Source organism: Protopterus annectens, chromosome 9.part0, assembly GCF_019279795.1.
Source record: "Protopterus annectens isolate FY-2018-M chromosome 9.part0, PAN1.0, whole genome shotgun sequence".
Classification (NCBI taxonomy): Eukaryota; Metazoa; Chordata; order Ceratodontiformes; family Protopteridae; genus Protopterus; species Protopterus annectens.
The window spans coordinates 1,916,230,358-1,916,246,224 of record NC_056743.1 but is presented as its reverse complement, the minus strand read 5'-3'; the positions used below and the strand labels follow the sequence as shown (position 1 = coordinate 1,916,246,224).

The 15,867-nt window shown below is 41.9% G+C and overlaps 1 protein-coding gene across 1 annotated transcript in view; it reads right to left on the bottom strand.

Annotated features, from left to right (window-relative positions):
* LOC122810830 (voltage-dependent P/Q-type calcium channel subunit alpha-1A-like) overlaps nt 1-15,867 on the bottom strand; it is a 954,642-nt gene that overhangs the window by 583,189 nt on the left and 355,586 nt on the right. The window lies entirely within an intron of this gene.

The following is a 15,867-nucleotide window of genomic DNA, read 5'->3' as shown; positions in this document are numbered from 1 at the left end:
TGGGGTTGGTGGGTAGGGAGTTGAGGAAGAACGAAAATGGACAACACAGATGGCAAGTACATAACTTTTTTATCTGATGTTGTCAATTTTCATTCTGTCTTCAATTGATGGGACAAAGTCCCCAGCTACCTAAATCTTAGGGTGGAATCAAGCAGCACCACTGAGCCAAATTATGCCCTGCTTTTTAATATCAAATCTAATTTGTAATGAGTGATGAATGTATGTGGAGAAGCCCAAGTTGCTGCTGCACATATTTCATCCATGAAAGCTCTAAAATGAAAAACAGAGGAAGTTGCTACAGACCTGGTTGAATAAGTATGTATCTGTCCTGGTAAAGGAATATTCAGTTTCTTGTAAGTTAAGGTAATACAATCTGTAAGCCATCTGGCTAGGGTGAGTTTGGACACTGGTTTACCCATTCTCAGATCCGCAAATGAAACAAATAACTGATATGTAGTTCTGATAGCTTTTGTTCTATGTAGACAGAACAGCAGTTGCCTTTGAGCATCCAATAGATGGGTATTAACCTCTGTTCACGTAATCTGGAAAGAAAACTGGTAAATTGCTGGATTGGTTAATATGGGATTCTGATACTATTTCGGGCAAAAAAAGATGCATTAGTCCATAGTGTAACCCTATCTTTATGAAAAATTAGATATTGAGGCTTCACAGACAAGGCCTGAATTTCTGAAGTTCATCTGGCAGAAGTAATGGCTAATAACAGTAAAATTTTCCAAGAAAGAACTTTAAGACTACAGTCATGTGGAGGTTCAAAGGGTGAACAAATCAAGGTTTGCAGTACCAGATTATGATCCCATAGAGGGGTAAGATCTTTAAAAGGAGGTTTCAAAAGAAGTGTGCCTCATAGGTTCATAGGTGTGTACTAGGCTAACGGCCCTGGAGCCTATATAAGCCTAGCCCAAGAAGATTCCCTGGCATCATGCCACCCAATGAACCATCAAATCCACTATGGAAATTAGAAATTGCTGCCAACTGAACTTTAACTGTAGAAGCACTGGCTCCTGGACTAAAAAGCATCATCAAGAAGTCAAGAATGCAGTCAATCAGGGCAGAAAGGGGTCAAAAGTAAGAAGGGGCGGGCACTGCAGTACATTCAAAGAAGAGAGCAGATCGTTTTGTACTGCTGAAGAAGTAAACACGCAGCGTGCTGTGGTGCTTCATTTTGGCTGTGTAATTCTCCCACCAGGACACAAGTGCTCCTCAGCAATTACATTCTGCTTGCCTAGCACACTCAAGCAAATCTGCAGTCTGTGGCTACCACTCCACCCATATAGTATAAGAAGGAATCAGTACTGCAAACTAAACAAGGATATACATTTTGAGCCTCAAGAGCACACTCAAGCAAATCTGCAGTCTGTGGCTACCACTCCACCCATACAGTACAAGAAGGACTCAGTACTGCAAACTAAACAAGGATATACATTTTGAGCCTCAAGAGCAGGAGTACACTCAAGCAAATCTGCAGTCTGCGGCTACCACTCCACCCATACAGTATAAAAAGGAATCAGTACTGCAAACTAAACAAGGATATACATTTTGAGCCTCAAGAGCAGGAGCACACTCAAGCAAATCTGCAGTCTGCGGCTACCACTCCACCCATACAGTATAAGAAGGAATCAGTACTGCAAACTAAACAAGGATATACATTTTGAGCCTCAAGAGCAGGAGCACACTCAAGCAAATTTGCAGTCTGCGGCTACCACTCCACCCATACAGTATAAGAAGGAATCAGTACTGCAAACTAAACAAGGATATACATTTTGAGCATCAAGAGCAGGAGCACACTCAAGCAAATCTGCAGTTTGCGGCTACCACTCCACCCATACAGTATGAGAAGGAATCAGTACTGCAAACTAAACAAGGATATACATTTTGAGCCTCAAGAGCAGGAGCACACTCAAGCAAATCTGCAGTCTGCGGCTACCACTCCACCCATACAGTATAAGAAGGCATCAGTACTGCAAACTAAACAAGGATATACATTTTGAGCATCAAGAGCAGGAGCACACTCAAGCAAATCTGCAGTCTGCGGCTACCACTCCACCCATACAGTATAAGAAGGAATCAGTACTGCAAACTAAACAAGGATATACATTTTGAGCCTCAAGAGCAGGAACACACTCAAGCAAATCTGCAGTCTGCGGCTACCACTCCACCCATACAGTATAAGAAGGAATCAGTACTGCAAACTAAACAAGGATATACATTTTGAGCCTCAAGAGCAGGAGCACACTCAAGCAAATCTGCAGTCTGCGGCTACCACTCCACCCATACAGTATAAGAAGGAATCAGTACTGCAAACTAAACAAGGATATACATTTTGAGCCTAAAGAGCAGGAACACACTCAAGCAAATCTGCAGTCTGCGGCTACCACTCCACCCATACAGTATAAGAAGGAATCAGTACTGCAAACTAAACAAGGATATACATTTTGAGCCTCAAGAGCAGGGTCAGTCCACCCAGGCATTCTACTTGTATGTTTTATGAGAGTGAAGCTATTACATTAGCAGTATTTCTTAGTAATTCTCCACTTGCTAATAAAACTGACTGTTGTAGCCTTGTGCCCCCCCACCCGATAGTACAGTAATCCTAACTGTCCAATAGACAGTATACATTTAATTCACATCCCTGTGACTAAATTAACCAGCCAGCAGCCATCTCAGTGCTTTCTGCCTTAGTTTGTATCACTTGGAGGCCCACCTGTTTATTTGCATCTCTATACATTCCCCTTCATTGCTAATGTATCTCCCTAGTCTAATCTGTGTACAAACTGGTTACTAATCAGCAAGTCAATGTGAAGACACACTCCCAACCTTAATAAACTTTGCTGTCTCTTCTCTCCTTCACTTTACAGGTAGTTTGAATTATTACTTACCCCCTCTGAGGCCTTCACTGATTTCCACTGATTGCCTCTCTGCTTTCTTTGCATTCCACCTGGTTTACACCCCTTGTGCTATCTCCTTCCCCCAATACAAAGTCTATATTAGAATCCTGCTGAGCATGGAGCCATCTTTAAATTTCTAGTCTCCCACCAGGACACAAGTGCTCCTCAGCAATTACATTTGGCTTGCCGGAAAGCCATTAGACCTCAGGAATTTGTTTTAAAAGTGTTCAGATTTGTAAAGTAATACTTACTTTCTTTTGTCTTGGTTGGCTCTGCCCCGCTCTCTCCGCTCCCCTGCCCTGCCCCTTATTCCCTCCCGCCCCCACTACCTCTACATTTATAGTAATGACTGCCACACCCACAGCTCACCCTCACATCACCTCCACCAATTACAGCTCCTCAAGTCATATCACATTATACCACACCAACTTGCTCCACACAAAATACTCCCAATCACTCTCATTCCCACTAGGCATTTTTTACATCACCCACAGTACTTCCCCATCCACATATTGTGCAACCCTATAATTCCTATTCAGACCCCCCACCTAGAAACAACTTAAACTTTATAACCATGACTATCACGCAACTAAGTCTAGTCTGTCTTCTCATACTTCTTTACAACACCACAAGTTATCACTCTAGCAATATCCCTAAACTTAGTAGCACAACACTGCATTATGCAGTCTCGTATACAGACACCACACATTATAATAATATCTGCCCACAGTTATTCAAGAACTACATAATGGACCAATTCAGGACTAAACACATATGCTCTCATTCCTACTCCAAAAAAACACAATACTTTCTCATACTCCTCACCAAACTCCAACATCTGTATAACCATTTTAACTCCAGGCTCACCATAAGTGGGAATATCCACTCCAACCCAGGCCCAAATCCATCCTGTCCAACTCAAACTGCTCCAACACAAATGCCAGAACATAACACCCCCACTTTCTTCATCCCTGGGCTAATCAACGACAGCAGCAAAACCAACCATCTTCTAATGCTAAATATTAATATTAGAAGTATCAAAAATAAAATACCTGAACTCCAGGCCACAATAGCACACTACTCCCCAGACATAATTGCTTTAACAGAAACCTGGCTAAATAAAAACATAGCTAACTCAGAAGTTCTCCCTACCGGCTACAATAGCATTAGACAAGACAGACCACTTCATAAAGGGGGTGGAACTGCCTTACTGTACAAGTCAAACTTAACTGTCCATCAATTACCAGACTCCTACCCCTCCCCCAATAATTGGGACATACTTATCTCACAACTTCAACTTCACCCTAAAAAGGTCATCACCACAATTGTGATCTATATTCCACCTAGTAATGCACCTGCTAGCCTTGAAGACTTCTTATCCTGGTGTTCTTCCACATACTCACAAGAAACCCTTATTCTGGGGGACTTCAAACTAGATTGGTTCACCTGTATATCAGAACCACCAAGTAATCTAATAAATCTCCATGGCTACCAGCAGCTAGTTCAAATTCCAACTAGATGTGATAAAAAATCTAAAAGGGAATCCATCCTTGACTGGGTCCTAACTAACAACCCCACATTGTACCCTCACACAGGCAGTCTCCCAGACACCTTAAGTGACCACAAGCATATGCAAAACCACTAACTATATATCCACTAGAAACACAAAAAAATCTCTCCTGAGGTCCTCAACACTTTACTCTGTAACTGTGACTGGACCCCCCTAAAAACCCTCCCACTTGACCAGGCTGTAGCATATTTCAACAAAACATTTCTACAACACCTAGACACTGTTGCTCCACTGCGCAAAATCAAGGTTAGAACCTCTACAAACCCCTGGCTCAGTAAAGAAACCAAACAAATCCTCAAGTCCAGAGACACTGCCTGGCTTTACTATAAAAAAACAAAGAAACACAAAGCCTAACTAAGTACCAAGAACTGCGCAACCGTGCAAAAAATGCATTAGGCTGGACAAAAAATCCTACTACACAACATTACAAACTAAATACCAACACAACCCGCAAAATTTTGGAAAAATGTAAACCAGCTACTAAAATCCACCCAAAAGGCTACCCCCAAACCAACCACCCCTGACACTAAAGTTCCCATAGAAACTCAATTCACCTCCCACTTTGTGAACTCAATTCTATCCTTAGTATCACAGGACAGTTCCTTCCTCACTATCCCCCCCCAACACAAATAACACTAATACAAGCTTTACCCTCAAAACAGTTTCCACCACTTCAATCAAAAGCATGCTCTCCAAACTAAAAACCTCATCAACAGCAGCCGAACAACTCCCCAGCTATTTCTTGAAACTCACAGCAGATGCTATTGCTATCCCAGTCTCCACTCTCATAAACAGATCAATTGTTGAAAACTATGTGCCCAAACTCTGGAAAATACCCTATGTTACACCCATACATAAAGGCGGGACCTCCACTGAACTTAATAACTACAGACCCATTGCTTTACTCTCCTCCGTGGCCAAAATCCAAGAAAAATGCATCCATACCCAGATGCTAAACTATCTCCTAGACAGCAACATCCTCTCACCTACTCAGCATGGTTTCAGACCTGCCCATAGTACCACTACAGCCCTCCTCTGCTTCACAGACACAGTAAACAGTCTCAAAAATGAAGGCCTACAAGTGTCAAGTCTTTTTTTGGATATGTCCAAAGCATTTGACACAGTCTCACACCAAATCCTGCTAAACAAACTAAACCAATATCTATCAAATTCTACTCTTACCTGGTTCCAAAGCTACTTAACTGACAGGTAACAAGCTGTGAAATGGGAAAATTCTCTCTCTCCTCAGCTACCCATAACTATAGGAGTCCCACAGGGTTCTATCTTAGGACCACTACTATTCAGTCTTCACAAATGACCTCCATACCTCCACACAGCATGCATCTATAATTCAGTATGCAGATGACACTACCTTAATCTGTGCTGCACAAAACATTCCCACACTCCTGCAAACAACTCAACTAGCATTCTCTGACGTTGAAAACTACCTTACCAAAGCCCAACTTCTCCTCAATCCAAAGAAAACTCAGCTTATGATTATAACCAGTTCTAACAAAAACACTAACAGTCAATTCACTATCTACTCCACTAATGCTACTCCAATTGCTCCAGTGGCACAGACTAAGCTATTGGGAATAACCATAGACTCCCACCTAAAATTTGATAGTCATCTCAACTTAACTATTAAAAAAGTACATGCCAAACTGGGGTCGCTCTACCGCATCAAACCATTTCTTACCAACAACACAAGATCAGCCATTGCTCGCTCCCAACTTCTATCCACCCTACTCTATGCATCTCCCATTCTGACTAATCTCAACAAAACTGAACTAAGCAAAATGGAAGCCTGCTATAACAGAATTGCCTGCTTTGCTGCAAATTGCTCATATAGAACTCATCACTGTACTGCTTTGAGACAGCTCCACTGGCTTGAACTGCCCAACCTCCTAACCTACAATCAGCTCTGCCTCTGTCATTCTATTACCTCCCCAATAAGTGTCCTGCCCTCAAAAACCTAGTACAACATCACTCAGCCAAAAGGCCTCTTAGATCATCAAGCAAACTACTACTAGAAGTCACCAACAGCTACAATAGCTTTGGAGATGCACTATATAGTAGTTCAGTGGCTACAAAATGGAACTCTGTCCCTACAAGCATTCAAAACACATCAGCCAAAGCCTCCTTTAAAGACCTCATCAGGCAACATCTCAAGGAAAGTTGGCAGTGCCATGATTGCTCCCCAGGCTAGTGAAAGTGGATAACACATACATACAAAATCTAGAGCACTTGATAATAGTTTTCAATCTTACTCACAAACACTGGCTAATCTACAATGTATGTATTGTACCTGTGTACTATGTATGTATTCTACCTATGTTCCAAATTTCAGCTGTACACCACAAATCTATTAATTACCTTTATTTTTAAAATTAATATTTTTTTGTTTGTTCTCTCCACTGTAACTGTTTATGTGCCGCATACCACTGTAAAAACATGTCTCCTGTAATTTGTGTGTATACTGATCATGTCTAAATAACTAAATGTTTCTGTAATTTTTCTTTGTGGAGCTTTTCTCCCCGGGCCTCTGCTAAAAAAGGGCCTTTTCGGCTCAGTCAGACACCCCCAGTTAACAAATGTAAAATAAATAAATATGATGTTGAACCAGCCCAGTGTATGAATCTCTTCCATTTACTGGCATAAAGTATCTTTGTTGATGGTTTAAGGGAAGACGGCAAAATGTGACAAACAGGAGAGGACAGCATAGGTTGTCTGGCTATTACTGGAAATGGAGAAATCAAGCCATCAGCTTGAGGTTGGGAAGGTTCAGATTAATCATGCCTGTTGGGTGCGACAGCAGATATGCAACTGGGTCCAGAATCCAAGGTTGATGAACTAGATGAGGTCACAGGAAGGGAAACCAAATCTGTCAAGGCCAATAGGGTGCAATCAGGATGGCCTTGCTCTTCAACCTGGCAGCTCTCTGTAGGAACTTTGGAATCAAAGGAGTTGGGGAGTAAGCAAAAAGTAGACCGGGGGGGGGGGCAATCTTGGAGAAGATCATCCTTTAGTGACTCCCCATGTGGGGGGATTAAGGCAAAGCAACTACTGCACTTGTTATTTAGGGGAGATGCAAAGAGATCACAAGAAGGCTGGCCATTTCACAGAATATGCGTTGCTATAAGAAACCAGTTAGAAGAGATCACCCATTGCCAAATCCTGAGTGCTTCTTGACACAGGGGGTAAGATCTGGTTCCCCTTTGTTTGTTGATGTACCAAACTACTGACAAGTTGTCTGTTTGAATCGCAATTGTTCCTGAAGGGAGAGCATTCTTAAAGGCCTGCAAAGCTATAGGACACTGATATGCAAGTTGGTCTGTTGGGGGGACAGAGTGCCTTAGGCTGTCTTTCCCAGGTAATGTCCTCCCACCCCAGCTGTGAAGCATCACTGGTCACAACAGCCTTGGGCTGAGAGGGGATGAATAAATGTCCTTGTAGAGCTTCTTCTGACTGAATCCACCACAGTAGATCCCTTTTGCATATATTGATGATTCTTATCGGAGCAGATAAAGGGAGATGAAGGACTTGACCATTGCAGGGCTAGCAACGATTGAAGAATTGTCATATATCTTGCTGTGTGTAGTAATATTGATCTCAGAGCCTGAAGGACCAAGAAGCAGGTTGTGATTCTGGTACTGCAAATTATCTTTTTCACTTGTAATCTTATTGTTTGAACTCTGGCGAGGGGAATTGAGGCTACAGTGGATTTTGTATAAAAGGAGTACTCCTATGAACTCTAGCCTTTGACTTGGTTCTAGATGAGACTTTTGGTAGTTTATGGTAATTCCTAGTAAAGTATTTGCCTGGATCACTTTTTGTCTTGCCATGATAAGCTGATGCCTGGTCGGGGAGGAAATGAGCCAGTCGTCTAAGTACAGAAACACCAGGAATCCTTGCAGTCACAAGTAAGCTGCTACTATTCCATGCATTTGGTGAACACCCTGGGGGCTGTGCTGAGGCCAAAGAGGAGAACTCTGAACTGACAGTGACTGGTCCCCAGCCAGAATCGTAAAAATCTTCTGGAACACCTGTTCATCTTTATATGATAGTATGGATCCTGAAGCTCTAACGAGCACATCCAACTGTTCTTTTCCAAAAAAGGGAGAATGGACTGAACCGTGACCATCTGGACCTTGGTCTTTCAAATGGATTTGTTTAAGATGCTGAGATCCTGAAATGGTCTCCAGTTCCCTGTTTTCTTTGGTACTAAAGGAATCTTGAGTAAGAGCTGGATTCTATCTGATCTGGAGGGATCTCTTGGCTGACTTTTTTTCTAGCAACTTTTGTACCTGAACTGCTCCTTGTTCCCTCTGATTGGGTGGAACATCGGGGAATTTTCTTGAATTGGGAGGATAAAGGTAAAATGGTATTATGTAACCTCTGGAAATAATTCTCTGCAACCAAGTATCTGTTAGTAGTTCTAGCCAGGTTCTCTGTTGCAGGGACAAACAACCCTTGATTGCCTCCAGGGGTTGGATAACTGGGCCTCCTTTCAGGAGCAATGAAAGGGCTTACAAAAGAAAGAATCTCTGGACCCTTGATTCTGCAGGCCACCACTGCTGCAAACATGGAGTCTACCATCCGAGTACTCCCCCTCTGCCCCAGGGGGAACTTCCTCCATGTGTTTCCTGGAAAGATCCTTAGGATTTTTTGAACCACATCTTCCCACCACCTTGATGATTCCTTGAAAAGGATCTTTGAGGGGTGGAAAATTGTATGCCCATTGCAAAAAGGGTCTTTCCATCCTTCTCACACCTGGACAATGTGTCTTTAACCTTGGGGCCAAAAAGGGCCATTAAAAGAAGCATTGAGAAACAAAGGCTGAAAGGGCTCCACAAAATCACATAAGCACATCCAGGCATGTCTCCTAATGGCAACACCTGAACCTGCTGCCCTTGAGGGTCCTTCTGTTACATTAGAAATTAGCCTCATGGAGGAGTGGCATATTGACTGTAGGGTAGCCAACTGAGAGGTGACAGATGTTTTCACCTCTACAGAAACAGATCCTGAGAGGGTGTCTGATAGCTCCTTAATCAGATTCTTCTGAAGCCTTGTGAAATGTGCCATGTAGTTCAGGGACCTTAAGGTAAAAGGTCTCTGAAGCACAGACACACTTCCCAAAACTGTCTACTGCCCGAGACTCTTTGTTGGGGGGATGACCAGAGGAACTTTCTTCCATGAGTTCCTTCTAAGTGGCCACCACCATGACCATGACATCAAGTGCCATACCCTTAGACCAAAACTGTTTATCCTCTGGAGCTGTCATAATTTTGTTGGGCTTCCTGGGAACTGGCTCAATAGTGTTGGGATCCTTCCATGCCAGCCATGAAACTAAGTTAATGTGCTCATTGGTGGACGAGCTCACCCAGGACGTAGCGGGACTGGTACCAAATACCTACAGGAAAACAGATTCTTCTGAAGAACTGCTGGACTTCCAGCCACCTCTCTGCTTCAGGATTTCTAGGATGTCTCTGAATGAGAAATCATCAGGAGGTGACCATGAGGACCCTTTGTCTTCATCAAACTCTGTATCTTCAGTGACAGATTCTGGGGGATCTAAATGTTTCCTCTTACATGTTTACTTCCTAGAGACCTCCTCAGTGGGGGAATCTAGGGAGGTGTCACAAGAAATAGGGATACCCTGATGGGAATCCTGGGGTTTTGGTATTGGTTGTTCCTGTAGACAGGCTAGTTGAGACTTCAGATGCAGAGATGGGACAGATGTATACAGAGGATCTGAGGGGGTAGCCATCGTCTAAGTCAAGGGTGCAGGCAGCGCTCTCACCAAGGCCACAAAAGCAGACTGCCCCGAGGAGGGATAAGATTCTGGATCTGAGACAGGACGTCTCTAATCCACAGTCTCACCCTGCCCTGAGGACAGCCCACCCAAGGCTGAAGTCAAAGCCGAACTCACCACTGCCAAAGCTCTGAGGTAAAGAGATGACTCCGAAAACCTTAAAGTCGAATGAAGCACCTTGGACCTGACAGGGAAGAATTGGCTCCGAGAGCTCTCTTGACTGGAGTGAATCAAAGAGTTCAGAGCGAGCCTCAGATCTGAGGATAAAAGTATCCTTGGTTATGAAGTGGATGGTCCCGAGCAACTCAGATCCAAGGACTCCGAGACCCTGAAGGGTCTCAGAGGAGGAAATAACAAAAGTGGAGTAGTTGATGGACATATCTCCTGACCCAATGGAGTAGGAGCTGAAAGACTAACTGGCTGTGTCTGTGTCGAGAGGATCTCTCCACACCCTCTTCCTTAAGGTTTCTCCCTTTTTCAATGTCTCCAAATCTTTTAGCTTTCTAATACGATGATGGGAATGGACCCCATTCCTAAGTCAAAGTACGGTTAAAGTTCATGAAATTATTATTGTTTCAATCTCTGATGTCAGTTTCTGGAAGAGCGAGTGGATATCCCTGAAGGAGATTTAGGTCTCTCTAAGATGGGAGATGGGACCCTGGATGGAACTGGGTCCACTGAAGGCGAGTACCTGGTTCTGGGTAAAATTTCAACATCCAAAATTCCTTTAGTTGGTCCAAGGGAGTCTGATCCGATATCTTTTATTTTTAGAATATTTGGCTCTGAAGAGACAGTCAGATCTGAAGTTTTTGATCTTTTCTTTTTTGGATCCAAGGATACTGATGGATCCAAAAAAGGTCTTTTAAATGACTTCTCCCGAGGACTTAGAAGAGGCGATAGAGGTGCTCAGAGTTGTTTGAGACATTTTTATTGGCTTTTGAAAAGCTCCAGAGAGTGCCTCGCTAAAAGATGATGGAAAAAATCCTTTCAATATAAGCTTGTTCTTTCATTTGACCAGGGCCCTTGGGTTGAATGCACAACAAATTGAACAGCTTTCTTGAAGGTGAAGGGGCCCAAGACAATACACAGTGTATGCAAGTCAGAAACAGGGATTTCCTGACCACATTTACTACATTTTTTAAAGCTTTTCTGACATCCTAAAAAAAAAAAAAAATGGATGTTCGAAACATAACTCTGAGTCAACATACAAGACCAACAACTAAGTAATAAGATATATACATATGTATACACACACATATATATATATATATATATATACACACACACACACACACACACACACACATGAAGATAGGTAAGATTTTTCTTTTTTTTTCTTTTTTTTTTTTTTTTTGTGGACAGGAGAGGAGGAAAAAAGAGAACAATCTACAAGGGTAGTTAAGAACTACGGGAAGTCATAGGGTAGGAGGTAGAAAAAGGGTACAGGGAGACAGAAATTACTAACAATAGTAATTTACAATGAACACTAGTACACAAGAGAAAGGAAATGGAACAAAATTCCAAAGTAAAGAATTAAGAAATAGGAAAAATCTATCAATCTAAAAACGTAGTGCTCGAGAGTCTATAACCATGTCCTTCACTGTGAAGCGGCAAACAAAATCTGAGGTATTTGGTGTTGGTGCATTCTGAGTAAGGGAAAAGCTCAAAAGTTCGATGTCACCACGAGCTTTTGCAACGGCCAAGTCGGATCCAATGGTTCAAATCTGAACCCATCAGCTGAGGTCAGAATGAAAACTGACAACATCAGATAAAATATTTTTGTGGAAAATAAAAATTGGAAATATAGAAGAAAATAGAAAAGTTTGGTATAAAAATTTAATGATAAAATAATATAAAACCATGGAAAAATCTAACAGATGAAAAATTAAAGCTATAAAAATAAGAAGCAAATAGTGTAATCAGAAAGTAGAATGTCAAAAGATTTTTTTGTGGAGATTGGTAAGAGATAAACTGCCAATAAAAGGAAATATGCCATATAAAAAGAAAAGTGATAGAATATGTTTACATTGTCAAGAAGAAACTACAGAACATGTGTTTTTGCATAAAATGTAAAAGAGTAAAAAAGTTATGGGGAAGAATATGTAAGATTTTTTTTAAGATATAAAAGAAGCAGATAAAATAAACATGGATATGATTAAATATGGATATTATAAGTATAAAAGTACAGAATAAGTTAATAAGAGTATATAAAAAGTTATTTTATGTTATATGGGTTATATGGAATGAAAGAATAAATGACATTATGTTTAATGATAAATGGATTTTAGCAACAATATTAAATAAAACCAGTTGCTTATGGAAAAAAGAGTGGGGGTCTAATAAGGATGACAATTCAGCAGGATTGTAAAGGAAATTATGAATATGTGTAAACAGATTTGTATATTTATATATTTGTACATATGTAAATACTTGCAAATATGTAAATATTTTGTAAATAAAGAGTTATTTTTGTATACAAATAAAGGGCTCCTATTCTTTTCAATAGGTGCTATTGGAAATTTTTACATCCACCTGAGCTACCACCAACTCAAGCAGAGGGAACCATGGTTTAATATCTCACCAAAGGATGACATACTCAGGAATGCAGCCCCCTCCCCTACTGCTACAGTGCAGTATCAGCAATCTGATCATTTGGAGTGACTTTTTGGTACTAAAAAAAATCTTAAGTACATGCTACATCTTTTCTGGTCTGGTCTGGTTGGACCTCTTGAATTACTCTTTTCTGTAGAAGATGAAAGACCTCTCAAATTGCTGCCCATTTTTGGCAGGATGGGCATCTGGAAGAGGCACTGTATTCTGTATGGAGGTAGAAAATAATTGCATGATGTAGCCTCTGGATATAATGTTCTTCACCCATTTGTCCTTTGTGTTGTCCAATCACGCTTCCCATTGAAGAGAAAGGCTTGCATCGACTCCCTCCAGAAGGGAGCAATTCAGCAACTTTTTAAGAAGGAGGTAAGGTTTCCCTGAAAAGGGACCTCCGAACTCCTGGTCTGCATAACCCTCTGCCCCTAGGGCAGTGTCTGTTAAAGGACCCTCTCTACCATCAACGGCCCTAATGAAAGAGGAGTCAAAGGAAAAAAATTGGAACTTCTTAAATCAGAGCCCTTTGCTGCTCTTCTGGTTCCTACAGTAGGATCTCTTCAAGTGTTGAGTCTTTGGTGGGAGGGAGGCTGCTTCCCTGTCATCAAGGTCTGTGGCTGGTGTTAGTGATTCTGAGGAGGCATCAAGGTGCCTCCTTTATAATGACATTGCTTGTGAACCTTGGGGGTGGGGGGTCTGTGATGAACCATAAGTGTCCCTGGGCCTTGATGAAAGGTGGATTCAAGGTGGTCTGAGCTGGGTTGACCTTAGGATTGAACATGTTGACAGAAAGTCTCTAATGGACTGATGCATAAGGATGAAGTCAAAACCAAGGTGATATCCCCTCCTGCACTGAGAGACAGGTGTTGATCGCAAAGATTTTGAGCGTGAGGCCAGTCCCGACCACACTGAGAAAGCTACAAGTGACGATGTTTCTGTCTCCAGGGAAGAAAAGGTAGATGGAAGAGATCTGCACTTCCCTGATACTGAGGGGCAGGTCGGGTCTGAGACTGAAACTGGAGCAGAAGTGTTGAGAACTGAAGAACTGGATACCACAAATGGACGTGAACAAATTAGTGCCATGGGCAGCATCAGAGTATCGGCCCCAACTGCTCAATGCCAAGACAATGCTGGCCCCAAAGGCTTTGGAATAAAGAAGTTTTGTACTCACCATAATGTCCCATCTGTGTTGTCAATATTCATTTATCCTTGACCAATGGGATTCGGTTCTGAGTCTTGGAACCACTCAGCCGTTACAACAGCTCGCGGGAACCAAAAACTCCTGAGCCAAGTTCCTACCTAGAATGCCTCTCTCTAAATTATCACAGATCAAGTTTGTAGCTATAATGAAAGACTAGGAAAAGGTAATACTATAACCATTGAAGAGGCTAAGCCCAAGGTCATACACGAGGAAACAAACAGCTAGGACTAAGGTCCGTTCCTCAAGAAGTCTGAAGGGGGGTGGGGTGTCAAGGATAAATGAAGCTGACAAAACAGATGGAATGTTATGGTGAGTACCTAACTTCTTTATCTACTGTCAATCTTTATTTATCTTTAACCTATGGGAGAGAGTCCCCAGCTACTTTGTAACTTGACAGGCCTTATGGAAGGATATTCCTGAGCACCATAAAACCAAATGATGCTCTTCCTCTGGAGACCAGATCCACTTTGTAATGCATAATAAAGATATGTGGAGAAGCCCACATCGAGGCTGCATGTGTCGTCCATGGAAGCCTTGGAGTGAAAAAGAGCAGACGTGGCTATAGCTCTTGTGGAGTGTGCCCTAACTGGGGCTGTCAATTTGACATTTTTCCTGCTGTAGACAAAGGTAATGCATTCTCTTAACCATTTAGACAATGTAACCTTAGAAACTGATTTACTCATGGAAAGACCTGAAAAAGAAAGAAATAACTGGTCCGACTTTCTGAAATCTTTAGTTCTGTCGTGGTAAAAACGCAATTGTCTGTGGATATCCAACAGATGTAAGCAGTATTCTCCCTTGTTGGAAAAATTAGGGAAAAACACTGGCAATTCAGTGGATTGATTAATGTTAGTCTCAGATATGATGTTTTGAAGAAAGGCTGGATTGGTTCTCAGCGATACACTGTCTTTATGAAAAATCACATATGGAGATTTTGAAAATAATGCATGACTCTCTGAAATACTAGCTGATTTAACAGCTATTAAGAAAATGGTCTTCCATGAAAGAAACTTCAAATCATAGGTAGCCGCTGGCTCAAAGTGGGATTGGACTAAGGATTGCAAAACCATAGTAAGATTCCAGGGGATGAGGGGTTCCCTGTAAGGAGACTTTAACCTTAATATTCTCTTTAGAAAAGCCTTGCACAGCCTATCTGAAATTAAGAATTGCCCTTTAAAACCATTATGGAAATTAGAAACAGCAGCAAGCTGAAATCTGATGGTAGAAGAAGAAGCTCATTGTTCGAGGAGTGTAGACAAAAATTTCAAAACCTCTTCAACTGGTGCCGAGAAAGGATTAAGTTTGTTATCGCGTGCCCATATGAAAAATCTTTTCCATTTGCTGAGGCACAGTCTCCTTGTGGAAGGTTTATGGGAAGCTAGCAAAATGCTTCAAACTGGGGAAGTTAAGTTATTTCGTCTGGCAATAAATGGAACTGGAGCAACCAAGCTGCAAGTTTGAGGTTTTTCAGGTTGGGATGAACTAGTCCCTGAGGATGGAACAGGAGACTGGATGTGGGTCCAGAGTCCATGGATGTTGAAGCAGATAAGGCCAAAGAAGGGGGAACCAGACTTTTTGAGGCCAAAATGGGACAATAAGAATCACTTTGCTCTTCAACTTTATGGCCTTCTTCAAGAAAAAGGGTATTAGAGGAAAGGGGGAAGGCACATAATAGTCCCGAGGGCCAATCAGGAAGGAGAGCATCTCTCCAGGACTCCCCTTGAGGGGGGATTATGGAAAAGTAGCTGTGGCTTTTGTTGTTCTGGGGGGA